At 44.8% G+C, this 16,490-nt stretch overlaps 1 long non-coding RNA gene across 1 annotated transcript in view; it reads right to left on the reverse strand.

Moving 5' to 3' along the window:
- LOC141981276 (uncharacterized) overlaps positions 1–16,323 on the reverse strand; it is a 57,384-nt gene extending 41,061 nt beyond the window's left edge. Inside the window, exon 1 of the long non-coding RNA XR_012637713.1 lies at positions 15,887–16,323. This is a non-coding gene — a long non-coding RNA (uncharacterized LOC141981276). The remainder of the gene's footprint in view (positions 1–15,886) is intronic.
- Between the last annotated feature and the right edge of the window lie 167 nt (positions 16,324–16,490).

The raw sequence follows: 16,490 nt of genomic DNA on the forward strand, positions 1-16,490 counted from the left end.
CCTAAGAGAGCCTTATTCAGTGGAATGATGCAGAGATAGTGATAGTAAACTCTTCAGGGCATGACTTAAATGCGTTAACTTTATGTTTAACAAGTTTGGGTCCCATTCCAGTTGGTGCTGATCTTCCTGAACTCCCACTGAGTTCAACAGGAACTGAAGGTGGTAGAATTTCACAGGAAGCACTCAGAACCTTCAGTCCTTTATTTTCCCCACTGCAGATTTCTGCAACGCTTGCTCCTTGTAATGGCAAATACAGGTAGTTTCTCACATTAAAACAGAATCAAGGGGAGCACTTCACTACTATGCTATTCGTTTTTAATTTCTTCTCCAAACCCTCCTGTTTTTCCGCAACATTTAATCAGTACTCCAAGCACAACCACCTCCTCACCTCTGTCCCTTTTACTGTATTGTTCTGCCACTGAATAAGGCGTTAAGCTCCTCGTGGAATATGTTTTCCTCTACAAATTGTTGTATTACCTGAGAGGCTGGCTGGGGCAGGGACCATGTCATTTTCTAAATGCCAACAGTGCCATCATACATGTCTGTATACCTAGATCCCATTGAAAATGATAAAGTAAGAAAGCAACGTGAACAGTTAGCAAACAGAGAGAAAATTCTCTCCTGAGCCATTAGCTGCTTTTCACAATTCTGTTCTATCTTCACCCAATATGATTTGAGGATATTAGACTCAATCTACTGCCATCCATTTTAGGAAGTTGTGGAAGCCAGCAGCTTAATTCAGTTTTTAAGGCTTATTCATTTTATTAAAGGACAACTTTGATAGGACGCTGCTGTATTACTGGACGTGAATAATCTCCTTTTTCACCCACCTTTGATGCACTTTACGAGGAAGCATGTTCTAGAGGTTAAATTAGAAAACAAGGGATGAAATCCTGACTCGATGAAGTCAATGGGAGTTTTCCTATTGGCTTCAATGGCGCCAGAATTTCATTATAGGTATTAAAAGATGGGTCTCCATCTAATTTGCTTCCACTAATTTGCTGTGTGTTTCTGAGGAAGTCACTTAATTACGCTACTGGGTAAACATGAGTGTGACACTCTATACCTCGGGGGAGCACCCTGTAACCTCCATATTAATCATTTATATATAATTGTGATATTTCATAAAAAGCATGCCATGTAAGCCATAGACGCCGTCTTTATGAGTTGCCGGGGGGTGCTCGACCCCCCACTCTGCCCCAGTCCCCTCCCCCACTTCACCCCTTCCCCCAAACCCTTATCCCTGCCCCTCCTCTTCCTGCCCCTGCTCCACCCTCCCCCCGCTCTGCCCCCTGGCCCGGCTCCTCTCCCTCCCTCCCTCCCAACACCTCCTGCATGCCACTGAACCGCTTATCTGTGGTGGGTGGCAGGCACTGGGAGGGAGGGGGAGGAGCTGATTGGGGGACTGCCAGTGGATGCTGAGCACCCACTATTTTTTTTCGGTGGGTGCTCCAGCCTCAGAGCACCCATGGAGTTGGCTCCTATGATATAAGGAAAGGTTATGATCTGCTGAAAGCCATTGTTTCATCTAACTATGTATATTATTAGTGCATATCAAGTTTTGAGATTGTGTTGTACGTTTGTCACTAAAATATGTTGTGAGCTAGGGAATCGCCCAGATATTAGATCCCCAGAGACAACAACAAGGGAGGTAACCAGCATCTGAGCAGGTGTTGAGCAACCATCAACAGCCATTGTCCAGCAAGGGAGTTACAATTCAATGACTCACTTGCACAAGGCCACACCAGGGGAATTGCTCAGCCTTGCCTGGTCACTCAGCAATGCCCACCAGACATGCCTGGACTTGTGTTCTCCAAGCACATGAAATGAGAATATAAAATAAAGGACAGAAGCTGCATGGTTTGTCCTTTCTCCTCTTCCACCTACACTAAAGGCAACAAGAATACTGGAGCTGAGGAGACTGGTCCCCAGGCTGACAGGGAGAGCCTGTGTATGAAAGGCTGTAACCAACCTGCAGTATCCAGTAGGGTGAGAAAAAACTGCTTAATCTAGCTATTCCTAGTCTAATAAAATTGAAACGTTAGACTGCATGCTTATCTTTTATTTTCTTTTGGTAACTACTCTAACTTTTTGCCTATCACTTATAAAAATTTAAAATCAATCTTTTGTAATCAGTAAATTTATTCTAATGTTTATCCTTACCAGTGAGTTTGACTGAAGTGCTTGATAAATCGTCTCAGGTTACAAAGGCTGGTGTATGTCTGCTATCCATTGATGAAGTGGTGAACCAATTAATAAACTTGCATTTGCTCAAGAAAGGGTTTTGAGAAGTGCAAGACAATATAATCCTGAGGTATAAGGCTAGGAGCTGGTGGCGGGGGAGGGAGTTTGGCTGGTACCTTTCACTGTGTGATTTGTGAGTGGCTCTGGGAGCATTCATGCAAACTAGCTGGGTGTGGGGCTCCACATGTAGTTGTACTGAGTGGCAAGAGCACCTGGTGGGGTTTGCTACTTGTCACCAGTAAGGCATTATGAGAGACAACCTAGATTAGTGAGTTAAGGTGGCACAGCAGTCTCACAGTGCCAGATTGTACCCCGGGGATCCCGTCACAATGGGAATCCAATTTTGAAATTTGGGAGCTTAAATCCTTCCTTTGGGTGCTCAAACCACCATTTACAAGGGTTGCCTAAAAGGGCATTTAGTTTCCCAAATGCTTTGTAAGTGCTCAGCTACAGGATTTAGGCAGACAACTTTGAAAATTGAGTCCCATCTGAACGGGAAATAGGTAGCAAAAAAATTAACTACTGGAGTTGAATATGAAGAGAAGATGGGAAACAGAAAGCTGTTGTTTTCTGAATGACATGATTATATTTATGACAGTTATTTTCAGTGATTTAATATAGTTAAGGCTTCCTCTTTGGGAAAATTATTTGTGTGTATATTGGTGGAACTCCTCAAAATACTTGAGCTGCCAGTGGTACACTGCTCCTCAATCTGAAATGGACAGGCAAGTGTGTGGAAGCTGCATGACAGATATTAGGAGAATGGATTTAATTGGCCATATATGATTTCTGTTTGGAAACCAGGAGGAGTATGCCCCCATCTGTCCTCAATCAGTGGATCTGATAGTCCACAGCAAATGTTAGTTCATTTTCCTCCCCCTTTCCCCTCACCCCTGCCAGGTGTCATCTCACAATAGATGATCATGTGGAGACTAGGATAAAACCGCAATTTAATTTTCACATATGACCAGAGACAGGACTTGAATTTAAGTGATAAACTAGTGCATTAACTAACCCCCAATGCCATATCAAGAATTAAAACCAAATGATCAGCATTTTAATAGAACATCCCTGATTTCTGATAAGGATCCAAAAAGCACTTGGCAACAAAGGTCCAACATTAAATTAATTCCAAGACCAGGAAATTTACAGGAAAGCAAGCTTGAATCTACCACACAGTGCAAAAATTAGGCTTCTGAATCTCAGTTACTGTCTCAATATGCATAAAAGAAGTCACTTTCAACATATTGAGATAATTACTCTTCTGTGCACAAAGCCACGAATGTTTGAAGACCGTTATGGGTAAGGATGCATGTCACAAACTTTCACAGGAAAAACATTGCCAGTAGGTTTCACTCCTCCTCCTTATCTTCCCTCCTCCATAATCAGCTAAAATAACATGAAATGTCAAGTGGAACACCAAGACTAATTCAAGGGTAAATTGTTCCCAAAATGTTTATAGAAGCATAAAAAGTTAAATTTGTTTTATTGTGTGAATTTTCATATCATGCAACGGCAGCTATTGTGGCAGATTCCATCCAGTTATTGTGAGTGATCTTAGTGTGATCCAAACATATACAAAGACGTAGTCTGGGACCCAAAGTACTTATATACTCAGATGGACAGTCAATACAGTATTGCCACAAAATCTACAAGTTGGCTAAAAAAGCCCACAAAACAAGGAAGGTAGAGATTCCTTCTGTAAGATGTAGTTATGAGCAGGGTTCTGTGTCTGTCACGGAGATCGCGGAAGTCATGGATTCCGTGACTTTCTGTGACCTCTGTGATTTCTGCAGGGGCCAGTGTGGCTGACCCCAGGGCCTTCCAAGCAGCTGCCTCTGGGGCCAGCTGCTCAGGTGGCCCTGGGGACAGCCACACCAGCCGCTGCTCTGGTGGCCCCAGGCACCAGTCCCCAGCTGGCTGGCTGGAGCAGCCGCAGTCCGCTGGCCCTGGCAGCGATCCCCAGCCGGCTGGAGCAGCCGCAGTCCACTGGCCCTGGCAGTGGTCCCCGGCTGGCCCCAGGCCCACTCCCCAGCAGTGCCCCCCCGGACGTCCCCCCAGCTGCATCCCCCACCCTCCAAGATTTAATCACAGGTATTTTTAGTAAAAGTCATGGACAGGTCACAGGCCGTGAATTTTTGTTTATTGCCCGTGACCTGTCCATGACTTTTACTAAAAATACCTGTGACTAAATCATAGCGTTAGTTGTGAGATATGAATTGTGGAAGTATAAAGAGACAAAGGAAGTGGTTAGGTGGTCCAGTTGGTGGAAAGAGTGCAAAAATGTAACCTGAAGTGGAGTTCTATAGGGTCCTGAAGCTGAGGATAAGAAATCTGAACTTAATGGCAGACTGGGGAAAGAAAAGAATAAACAAACGACATCCAATTTGGAAAGCCTAGGTGGTGGGAAAGGTAGTGGCATCATTGACAGCGATTGGGAAAGGGGGCAGATGGGAAGTCTTGAAAGGAAAGATAAGCAGTTCATCTTCCATCATATTGAGTTTTAGCTTGTGGTTGGTCATCCAGAGTGAAGTATGAGAAAGTTAGCCAGTGAAAGAATTGTGTAGACTGTCAGTGGGAGAACCGTGTCTTTGTGCATGGGCTGAAATAGAAAAGTTTCTATGCCTCTTATATGTGGATTGATGGATCTATAAATCTGGAGCAGATAAAATTAGGATAAAACAAACATGAGAAACAAAAGTGCATGTCAGTAAATATTATATGAAATGTATTGCTGCAACGTGTCACTGAGTCCAAGAACTTAGCAGGATACAGAGAAGAACTAAACATTTATACTGATAATGTTCCATTAAATAAAATAAAAATTGAGGGAAATAAATCCTCATGCTTCAGGGCATAAGCCAACTATTAGTGACCTAGGGTTAAGAAGAAATTTCCCCTGTGAACAATTCGTTCCATAAGCGTATCTTTCTTGGAAGCAATCTGGTATTGGTCATTGTCGGCGATAGAACTAGGTGGACCACTATTCTGATTTGGTATGGCAATTCCTACGTGGCTTGGGAAATGAACTGATTGATGGTTTTTCATGTTTACAATTCCATCTTGGAAATGATGCAAATATTAAATTCAAAAATATATAATAATTCCCAAATCAGATTAACAGCAATGTTCCTTGTCTTGAATGGTTGGTGTGTGAGAAACACACAAAACATAAAAATTCTGCATTCAGAACGAACATAGATGGATGTAACATAGATGCATTCGAACATGGATGTAACATAGGTGCATTCTAAATAAATGATTCTTCATCTTTGTATTCATCCATCTAGTCATGAACAAAATCCCACAGACCCCACTGTATCCAACTTTGTTAGTTCTTTAGCTGCAGTAGAATGAGGATATCTGTGCACAGAAAGCTCTTACTCTCTGTGAAACAATATAGACTAAAGATCATTTCTTCCATAGATGTTAGGACTGTTGTGGTCTACAAATCATGATCATAACTATACAGAAATAATTAAATGGAAATTCTTGATTGACAGCAACACATGTTCTTTCTCTCCAGAATACTGATGAATAAAACCACCCTCATCTTTACTGTAGACAAAACAAATAACAGGCAAAAACAGATTCCAGTATGTTGGAGGTTTGAAGAAGGGGACTTAGGTATTTTCTAGGTATTTTCATTAATTTTCTGCCTCTATCACATGGGAAAAAAGGTATTTTCCAAATATTTTGCCAGGCAAAGACATGATGGCAGGAGGCATTATGTAGTGTGTAGCACTCATAGAATCATAGAATATCAGGGTTGGAAGGGACCCCAGAAGGTCATCTAGTCCAACCCCCTGCTCGAAGCAGGACCAATTCCCAGTTAAATCATCCCAGCCAGGGCTTTGTCAAGCCTGACCTTAAAAACCTCTAAGGAAGGAGATTCTACCACCTCCCTAGGTAACGCATTCCAGTGTTTCACCACCCTCTTAGTGAAAAAGTTTTTCCTAATATCCAATCTAAACCTCCCCCATTGCAACTTGAGACCATTACTCCTCGTTCTGTCATCTGCTACCATTGAGAACAGTCTAGAGCCATCCTCTTTGGAACCCCCTTTCAGGTAGTTGAAAGCAGCTATCAAATCCCCCCTCATTCTTCTCTTCTGCAGACTAAACAATCCCAGCTCCCTCAGCCTCTCTTCATAAGTCATGTGCTCTAGACCCCTAATCATTTTTGTTGCCCTTCGCTGGACTCTCTCCAATTTATCCACATCCTTCTTGTAGTGTGGGGCCCAAAACTGGACACAGTACTCCAGATGAGGCCTCACCAGTGTCGAATAGAGGGGAACGATCACGTCCCTCGATCTGCTCGCTATGCCCCTACTTATACATCCCAAAATGCCATTGGCCTTCTTGGCAACAAGGGCACACTGTTGACTCATATCCAGCTTCTCGTCCACTGTCACCCCTAGGTCCTTTTCTGCAGAACTGCTGCCTAGCCATTCGGTCCCTAGTCTGTAGCGGTGCATTGGATTCTTCCATCCTAAGTGCAGGACCCTGCACTTATCCTTATTGAACCTCATCAGATTTCTTTTGGCCCAATCCTCCAATTTGTCTAGGTCCTTCTGTATCCTATCCCTCCCCTCCAGCGTATCTACCACTCCTCCCAGTTTAGTATCATCCGCAAATTTGCTGAGAGTGCAATCCACACCCTCCTCCAGATCATTTATGAAGATATTGAACAAAACCGGCCCCAGGACCGACCCCTGGGGCACACCACTTGACACCGGCTGCCAACTAGACATGGAGCCATTGATCACTACCCGTTGAGCCCGACAATCTAGCCAGCTTTCTACCCACCTTATAGTGCATTCATCCAGCCCATACTTCCTTAACTCACTTATTTGTGTCTTTTATAAGACACAATTTGTTTCGTAGAGGATGGCCTATTGGGAGCATAGACATGTTTTTAAACACTCTGATATTCCTTATGTGTTAAAGAACAACCTTCCAGAAGCAGTGACTATATGACTTATCTTGCCCATGCCTCCCATATGTCTATGAAAGGGTTTGATTTTGTATATCGTATAATGGAAACTAAAATTTCACTCTGAGGGTGGAATTCACCTCTATGTGTAAGGCTCTCCAAAGCATTTAAGTCTTTAGGCTGCACTGGGAGGATTTGCTGGCTGGGTAGGAGTTAACATGCACACCCTGTTGCCTCAGGAACTGTCCCCACAGTGGCCCTGCATAGGCTGGTGAGGAAGGTCACATTGGGTTTGGACAACAGGCAGAATGGAGAGGGGCTTAAGATCTGCGTTTTCATGGCTCCAGTATTCCAGACTATAGGTAGATTTCGCCTCCATAGTTTCCCCATGCTCCACCTGCACAGAGAAATTCTATCCAGGTAGAGTGAATTTCTTTTTCAGTCAGAATGGTGCCAAGCACATTAACCTGTTTTCCTATTAAATAAGATTTATAGTCATTAAAATATATATTGAATGAGGTGTGTACAACATCAGTATTCTATCTATTCAATTATATTAATAAAAAAAAATCCTACTCTTAAATACAGTCTATATGCTAGTATTAAAAATAAAGTGAATGGGAGCCTTTTGAAATCTACCATCTATCGGAAACAAATGCAGTATACTTGACTTACTCCACTTCCTTATAGTGCAAAGGTGGCGGCATTTAGTGCAGTAAACACAGGCCAGAATCAATGAGCTTCAGTAGCAAAATCCTGGTCCCGCTGAAGTAAAGAGCAAAACTCCCATTGAATACAGTGGGAACATGATTTCATGCCTAAGTTCTAACAACAGCTCTTACAGGTCTGGTGTACAATGGGGAAATTTCCTCCCAAATTCTAACTGGTTTTAAAACTAGGTCAGCTAAACAGATTTAAAAACTGGTGGGAGCTGAAGTGTAGATCAGGCTCCCCTGTTTTTACTGATTTTTGTTCAAAACCACCCTAAGCAAGTTTTGAATTAGGTTCAGGCTGCCTGGACCCTGACCTATTCTATGGCTCCAACCAGTTTCAAAATTCCTTTAGCTGAACTGATTTTGAAACTGGTTAGAGAAAGTGTGTGTGTGTGCATTAAGAAAAGGAGTACTTGTGGCACCGTAGAGACTAACCAATTTATCTGAGCATAAGCTTTCGTGAGCTACAGCTCACTTCATCGGATGCATACTGTGGAAAGTGTAGAAGATCTTTTATACGCACAAAGCATGAAAAAATACCTCCCCCCACCCCACTCTCCTGCTGGCAATAGCTTATCTAAAGTGATCACTCTCCTTACAATGTGTATGATAATCAAGTTGGGCCATTTCCAGCACAAACCCAGGTTTTCTCAACCCCCCCCCCACCACACACACACACAAACCCACTCTCCTGCTGGTAATAGCTTATCTAAAGTGACCACTCTCCTTACAATGTGTATGATAATCAAGGTGGGCCATTTCCAGCACAAATCCAGGGTTTAACAAGAATGTCTGGGGGGGTGGGGGGGTTAGGAAAAAACAAGGGGAAATAGGTTACCTTGCGTAATGACTTAGCCACTCCCAGTCTCTATTCAAGCCTAAGTTAATTGTATCCAATTTGCAAATGAATTCCAATTCAACAGTTTCTCGCTGGAGTCTGGATTTGAAGTTTTTTTGTTGAAGAATTGCAACTTTCATGTCTGTAATCGTGTGACCAGAGAGATTGAAGTGTTCTCCGACTGGTTTATGAATGTTATAATTCTTGACATCTGATTTGTGTCCATTTATTCTTTTACGTAGAGACTGTCCAGTTTGACCAATGTACATGGCAGAGGGGCATTGCTGGCACATGATGGCATATATCACATTGGTGGATGTGCAGGTGAACGAGCCTCTGAGAGTGTGGCTGATGTTATCAGGCCCTGTGATGGTGTCCCCTGAATAGATATGTGGGCACAGTTGGCAACGGGCTTTCTTGCAAGGATAGGTGCCTGGGTTAGTGGTTCTGTTGTGTGGTATGTGGTTGCTGGCGAGTATTTGCTTCAGGTTGGGGGGCTGTCTGTAGGCAAGGACTGGCCTTTCTCCCAGGATTTGTGAGAGTGTTGGGTCATCCTTCAGGATAGGTTGTAGATCCTTAATAATGCGTTGGAGGGGTTTTAGTTGGGGGCTGAAGGTGACGGCTAGTGGCGTTCTGTTATTTTCTTTGTTAGGCCTGTCCTGTAGTAGGTGACTTCTGGGAACTCTTCTGGCTCTATCAATCTGTTTCTTCATTTCCGCAGGTGGGTATTGTAGTTGTAAGAATGCTTGATAGAGATCTTGTAGGTGTTTGTCTCTGTCTGAGGGGTTGGAGCAAATGCGGTTGTATCGCAGAGCTTGGCTGTAGATGATGGATCGTGTGGTGTGGTCAGGGTGAAAGCTGGAGGCATGTAGGTAGGAATAGCGGTCAGTAGGTTTCCGGTATAGGGTGGTGTTTATGTGACCATCGTTTATTAGCACTGTAGTGTCCAGGAAGTGGATCTCTTGTGTGTACTGGACCAGGCTGAGGTTGATGGTGGGATGGAAATTGTTGAAATCATGGTGGAATTCCTCAAGGGCTTCTTTTCCATGGGTCCAGATGATGAAGATGTCACCAATATAGCGCAAGTAGAGTAGGGGCGTTAGGGGACGAGAGCTGAGGAAGCGTTGTTCTAAGTCAGCCATAAAAATGTTGGCATACTGTGGGGCCATGCGGGTACCCATAGTGTGTGCATTGTGTGTGTGGCAGGGTGTGGGCGCTGCTAAACTTCCTCACTCTCTCAATATTTCCCCTTGGACAAGTCCTCTGGCAAGCTGCCCTGCATTGCCTGGCTCCGGCTTCCTGCCTCCGACCTGGCCAGGGGACGGGGAGAGGAGATTGTGGGGGGAGGTGTGGAGCTTCCCCCGGGACTGCCGTGCTCTTGCGCTGCAGTTTGAGGAGGAGCAATGCCCTTCATGTCCCCAACTCTGCCCATGGACTCAGGGTTTCTGCCCCACAGGGAGCACCAGGGCTCAGGGCTCCAGGCTTCAGCCCTGTGGGGGACACTGGGGATCAGGGCTTCAGCCCCGCATGCCCCAGCTTCAGTCCTACGGGGGCCACTGGGGATTGGGGCTTCAGCCATGGGGCCCCACGGCCCCCTTGAAAGGGCTCTGGGGGTCCGCGGACCCTGGTTGAGAACTGCTGATCTAGATGAGTTGGTGAACCCCCAGAAGACCTCTGCATACCCGCCCCTCTGAGAGCTGTGTGCATGCCCCTGGTTGAGAACCACTGAGCTAGAGAGATTTTTAGAGATGTCAGTAACACAAAGGTCTTTCTGTACCCAGTGAAGCATAGGAAGGAAGTTACAGCTCAAGTGGAGGAGGGACAGGCTGAGATCTGTTAATTCTAGAAAAGTGAGAGTCTGTCATACTAAGAAGGAAAATAAAAGCAGCTGACAGCCAAAATGAAAACTATAAATGTCTGTGGGCCTGGTCTAGTTCCAATTGACTGGAATGGTGTTAGGCCAAATCCCCATGTGAGAAGCTTACAAGCAAAACTAGATGATCTAGAATTCCTGGAAAAGAAGAGGACCATGACATAATAGGCAATATTAACACTTGGTGGAAAAACAAAAATCATTATAATACCTGGTTGTAAATTCTACAGAAAGGACAGATTATGGCTGTTCTTAATCTTGGTAAAAGTGGTCAGATTTAAATGTTGCAGGTTGGAGACAAGACTTTTGCAGAACAGGGGCCCTGACTGCTGTTATATAAACTTAAACTGGTTGATCTATGGCATCATGCAAGAGGTACCTGAATGTGTTACATTTGGATTTGAGTAAGTTGTTTTTGTGGTTCAGGGTGTTCTGAAAACAGATTTTTATGGTACTAGATAACACAGGTGCTGGCTTCCTCCTTTCCCCAGGGGTGCTCAAGCCCCACTCAACCACAGGCCCCACCCCACCCTGCCCCAGCTGCGCCCCTACCACCTTCCCCAAGTGCGCCCCATCCCCGCTTCTCCCCCTCTGCCCAGCGCTTCCTGGATGCTGTGGAACAGGTGATTGCGGTGGGTGGGAGACGCTGGAAGGGAGAGGGAGGAGTTGATTGGTAGGGCCGTTGGCAGGTGGGAGGCGTTGGGCGGTGGTGGTGGGGAGCTGGCTGCCAGTGGGTGCTAAGCACCCACTAATTTTTCAGTGGGTGCTCCAGCCCTGGTGATGCCTATGCTGGATAATCTTTACATATTTTTAAATAAAATGCGAACAATCTGGAGGCTATTATTAATTCATTATAACTGTCCAATTGAATGTTTAATCCTTTTCTGACTCTTGGGTGGGCTTGGTGAGTTCTGCAGCATGGTTTGGGGAGTTTATGGTGGAGAGGCTTCATAACCCTTGCACTGCCCTCTGGTGGCATTCTCCACAGCAGCATAGAGAAAAGTTAGAGGCTAGAGATGAGTATGAGCACTGTGGCCAGTGAATTCAGGATTCACTGACAGAAACCCATATTTAGCAGCCTGAAAAGGCTACATAGAACAGTGGCTCTCAACCTTTCCAGACTACTGTACCCCTTTCAGGAGCCTAATTTTGTTTGCGTACCCCCAAGTTTCACCTCACTTAGAAACTACTTGCTTACAAAATCAGACATAAAAATACAAAAGTGTCACAACACACTATTACTGAAAAATTTCTTACTTTCTCCTTTTTACCATATAATTATAAAATAAATAATTTGGCATATAAATAGTGTACTTACATTTCAGTGTATAATACATAGAGCAGTATAAACAAGTCTTGTACGATATTTTAGTTAGTACTGACTTTTCTAGTGCTTTTTGTGTAGTCTGTTGTAAAACTAGGCAAATACTAGATGAACTGATGTACCCCCTGGAAGACCTCTGTGTATCCCCAGGGTACGCGTACCCCGGTTGAGAACCCCTGACGTAGAACACTGGCAATGTTCCACTTCACCTTTGAATTGAAGAGGAAGATTTCATCTCCTCCAATCCCAGCCGCCAGCACTGGTCTCCTGTGTAAACGCTGTTCACTCCAGTTTGTAAATTGGACTGGATTTTGCCCATTGGTTGGGGAAGAAGTAGAGCAGGGGAGGGGCTTTGGGGGGAAGAGGCTGGGCAGGGGAGGTTCCAGTGCTCCTGCTGGAGTGTCTGGTTTTTGAATATTACCAAGTTGGCAACCCTGTCTGAGAATTTACCTTTGTAGCAAGCTCACAGATCCTGCTGGAGTCTCAAAGATTAATCAGAGTTACTATATATATCATGTGATGAATCTGGTTAAAAATAAAGTCTGATTAATCAAAATGTCTGCTTGCCAGAGGCTTCAGTTACACTTTCTCTTTAAATAAAAGTAATAGCAATGAAAGATAGAGAAGGCCTGTTATATCATTTGGCCCATTCCTTGCCAGTGCAGAATTGTTGCCTTCAATGTTTTTATACTAAATTTATCCTATGCAGTTTTGTATGGAACCACCGCTATTCCCTTGAGAGACTCCACAATTTACTATACTTTCTGACTTTGACCTGTAGCTTGATATTCAGCAGAAGATTTTTTCTTTTCTTAATGTTATTATAACATAACTAGTTTAATCCCCTTGACCTCTCTTTTGTCTCCTGGTGTGGTGTTTATATATCTCAACTACCTTTAGGCTGTTATGTCTATCTCCTTAAGATCCCAATCCTGCAATGAGTTCCACCATTGAACCTCCATTGATTTCACTGTGGTGACGCACAGGGATCTGCCTGTGTGTGGCTCTTTCCAGGATCAGGGCCTTAGATTGTGAGCGCCTTCCTATGAGAACAATCACTTCTTGAATGTTTGGAAAGCCCCAACCACATTTGAGCTCTGTCACACCACACCCAACCATCATAAATAATAATTGCAGGAAAGCTTGAGCAATAATGTAAGTTTTGCAACACACTGAAAAAAGGACTGCGCCCAAAATCTAATCAGTCTTCTCTGGTAGGTTATTCTGTAGTCAAGTGCTCTTTATGGAGCATTCTTTATCTCTGGCTCTCAAGTCTTCCCTCATAGTGGTCACTTCTCCAAAGATGTCACAGTTGGCTGAGTAAATCCTTCTAGTTCTCTGGTACTCTGTTGCCCTCAAAATTCTCAGTTTCTTTACAAATTAAAGATATAAAGATGCCTACCAGAAGAAACAAAAGGCCAGGAGTTAGGGCTCCTAGGTTTGTTTGGTTCTCCCATAGGTGCCAACGGAAAAAAAATGGTGGGTGCTCAGCACACTCTGGAATCCCCCCATTAGCACTTCCCCCCATCCCTGCCAGCGCCTCCTGTCCGCCGGGGAACAGCTGTCCCGCGGCATGCAGGAGGACCTGGGTGGGGCATGCTCGGGGGCAGGGTGGGGGGTGCCCTGGGGGAAGGGGAGGAGTGGGGGTGGAAAGAGGTGAGACAGGGTGGGGCATTGGGGGAAGGGGTGGAGTGGGGCAGAGCCTGAGGTGGAGCCAAGGGGGAGCAGCCCCCCGGCACATTAGCAGGTTGGCGCCTATGGGTTCTCCCACTGACCAGTCCTGTGACTTCAGCCTCTCCTCCCTGTCTCTTTCCTTATCTCTAAAATGGGGACAGTACTTGTCTCACAAGGGTGACATGATTTAGGACCCCATCCTACAATTAAATCCATGTGGGTGGATCCCTGCGCCTCCATATTCAGTGGGGCTCCTTCTAGGCACAGGGGTCTGCCTGCAAGAACTCATTGTAGAATCAGGACCTTAATTAGCACAGCCAGTTCGTAAATGTTCTCATGAAAATGAGAAATGATAAAAGATGGGGGGAAATCGTCAAAATTCTTCTTCAAAAGTTCTTAGGATTTTGCAAAAAAAACCCACCCAAAATGAAACTTTTAAATTTTTTAACAACTATTTTTTTTTTATTTTTCAGCTGAATTTTTTCAAGTTTTCACTTTCTTGGCAACCCCTATTTTCCCTTCCCACTTCAGAAAAAATTTCATAATAGGGACACTTCCTATGGAAACTTCTGTTTTGGTGAAAAAGCTATTTTTGGCTGAGAAACATTTTTGAATAAAAAAAACTTTTACCAGCTTTATTAATTAGTTAATATTAATAAAGATCTCTATATGTGTAAAATATTGATATCAGCATAACTCACCAGATAGTTATGTTTTTAATAAGGCACCACAGATGCTAAAAATATGCCCAGGCTATCATCAAAAGCTTAACTTTTCTGTACAAGGAATAAGAGCAGGGAGAATAGATTACAGAACAGTGACATTTTTCTTGAGTTTCAGAAATGAGATAGTGCTCCAAAACCAGTTGGCTGCCTGATAAAAACATGTTTAACTAGACATACAAGCCAACACCCATCTTCTTCTATTGTTTCCCTTAGTAGGCTGAAAATTACAAGCAGTGCATCATTTATTATATATGCACCGTAGAAGAAACCCCACTTATTGTGACATCTTTGTCACAGAACTTGATATTAATCCTCTGCAGCTGTTGGACAGCTGTTGCATTTACAGTCAGGTGCTTCTAACTTCTCCTCAGAAAGGATGGAGAGAGGAGAAGTGGCCTGGGCACTCTCCCCAGAAAAGTAGCAGACACTATGCTGCACTATCTGGACTTGCTTCCACCTTCCAGAAGTCTTTGTTATTCTTTCAATTAAAAGAACCAGCAACAATATAAAGAACTTTATAAATAAACCCCTTGTAGCAGAAGTGCTTGAGATCCTGAACAGTTAAAATGTAAAAACCAATAATTGCCATGTGTCTTTTTTTTTTTTTTTTTTTTTTAAAGCAAGCTAAACAAATGGGTTGCCACCTGTCTGGCCCTGGACACTCCTGACTATGAATTTAGGCCTGACACTTTCTTTGCACATAAATTAATTTCCAGGACAATAAAAATATCAGATTGCATGTTAGTGTATTTAAAAAGCTTCCCAATTCCTTTAAAACTTTGGCACATAATTGTCCTAGAGTGTTCTGATGAAAAAGATTACACTTTAGGATCATACTGGATAGTTAGTACTCATTTAAAAAAATACGAATACATTTTTATTGCAAAACCTAATTAGAAATCTGAAATCTTTGCATTTATAAAAAAGAACAACTGTCTTTTAATTTAAAAACAATTCCCCTGCAGTGATTGCAATCCAAATGTTGCAGCATTGTCCTGTTGCATGGGGGGAAGGAGGGAGAAGAGAAGAGAAAAGGGATGAAGAAACCGAAGTGAAACACAGTTTGTTTTCCACTGCCTAAATGATAGGGTATTGATTTGCTGATGTTTGTAACATGTTTTGATTATGTAAATCGCTATATCAATGTTAAGCTATTACTTATCAAATTTATTAGTAATAACAGGAAATAGCTTCTCCCCCCCCAAAAAAAACCAAAATCTGATTTGAATCTGCCAGTTTTAGTTACAACGATGACACACTTCTGAGATGATTCAAGCTTGCCCAGGAGCATGGGTTTTGGAAGATCAGAAACCACGTGCCTAAACCTGGCACACCGTCTCTGTGTAATCTACAGAAAACAGAGAGGACAGCTCTCTGAGGTTCACTGCCTGAAACTAGTTGTCCAGACTCCCTCCCCCGAGGGAGAGAGCGGTACCCCATGAATATGATGTGTAAGTAAACAGCATCTTAACCCAGCCCTCAGAGCACGTGTCAGGCCACACCGGTCCCTCCCCTCCACTGTGCGACAGCCCCACCCACTAAAAACAGACGCGAGCTCACCCGTAATCCCGGGGGAAAGGAGCGGGGTTGACTCCAGCGGGACACACTGACATGGGATAATGGCCCCAGGTTGCACGAAGAAGCCCTAGGCGGGCCAGACGCTCGCTGTGTTCTCTCTCCCGGAGCCCAGCGCGGTATAAACGCTGGCCAAGCTCGCCGCGCCCGAACAAAGCCCCGCTCCCACTGAGTCCAGCCTCGCTGCTGAGACGCGCCCGGGCTGCCCAGCGCTTGAGCGCCGCAGCGGCTCGCTCCCCTGGCACCAGCGGGCCGGGGAAACCCCGCGGGCAGCGCCCAGGCCACCGAGTGGTGGAGCCAGGCACGAACCCGCTCCTCGGCCGGGGTTGAACCAAGGGACCGCTGGGACCGGAGAGGAGCCCGCCCAGGCTGAGAGCCCGGGGGCGGGGGTGCTGAGCACGGCGGGAGGAGCCTCCCCGGGATTCCCCTGCGGCTGGGCGCCCCCACCCACGCGCTCGGAGCAAGGCGTGGGGGTCGGACACACGCGGGGGGTGGGGCCCGGGCCGGGCCGGGCGCTCGCCACTCGGCTAGGGGCGAGCCCCCGGTCTCTCTCCCGCCGTCGCTCAGGCATCAGCCGGGCGCCTGCGCG

This window comes from Natator depressus, chromosome 2 (genome assembly GCF_965152275.1).
Source record: "Natator depressus isolate rNatDep1 chromosome 2, rNatDep2.hap1, whole genome shotgun sequence".
Taxonomy (NCBI): Eukaryota; Metazoa; Chordata; order Testudines; family Cheloniidae; genus Natator; species Natator depressus.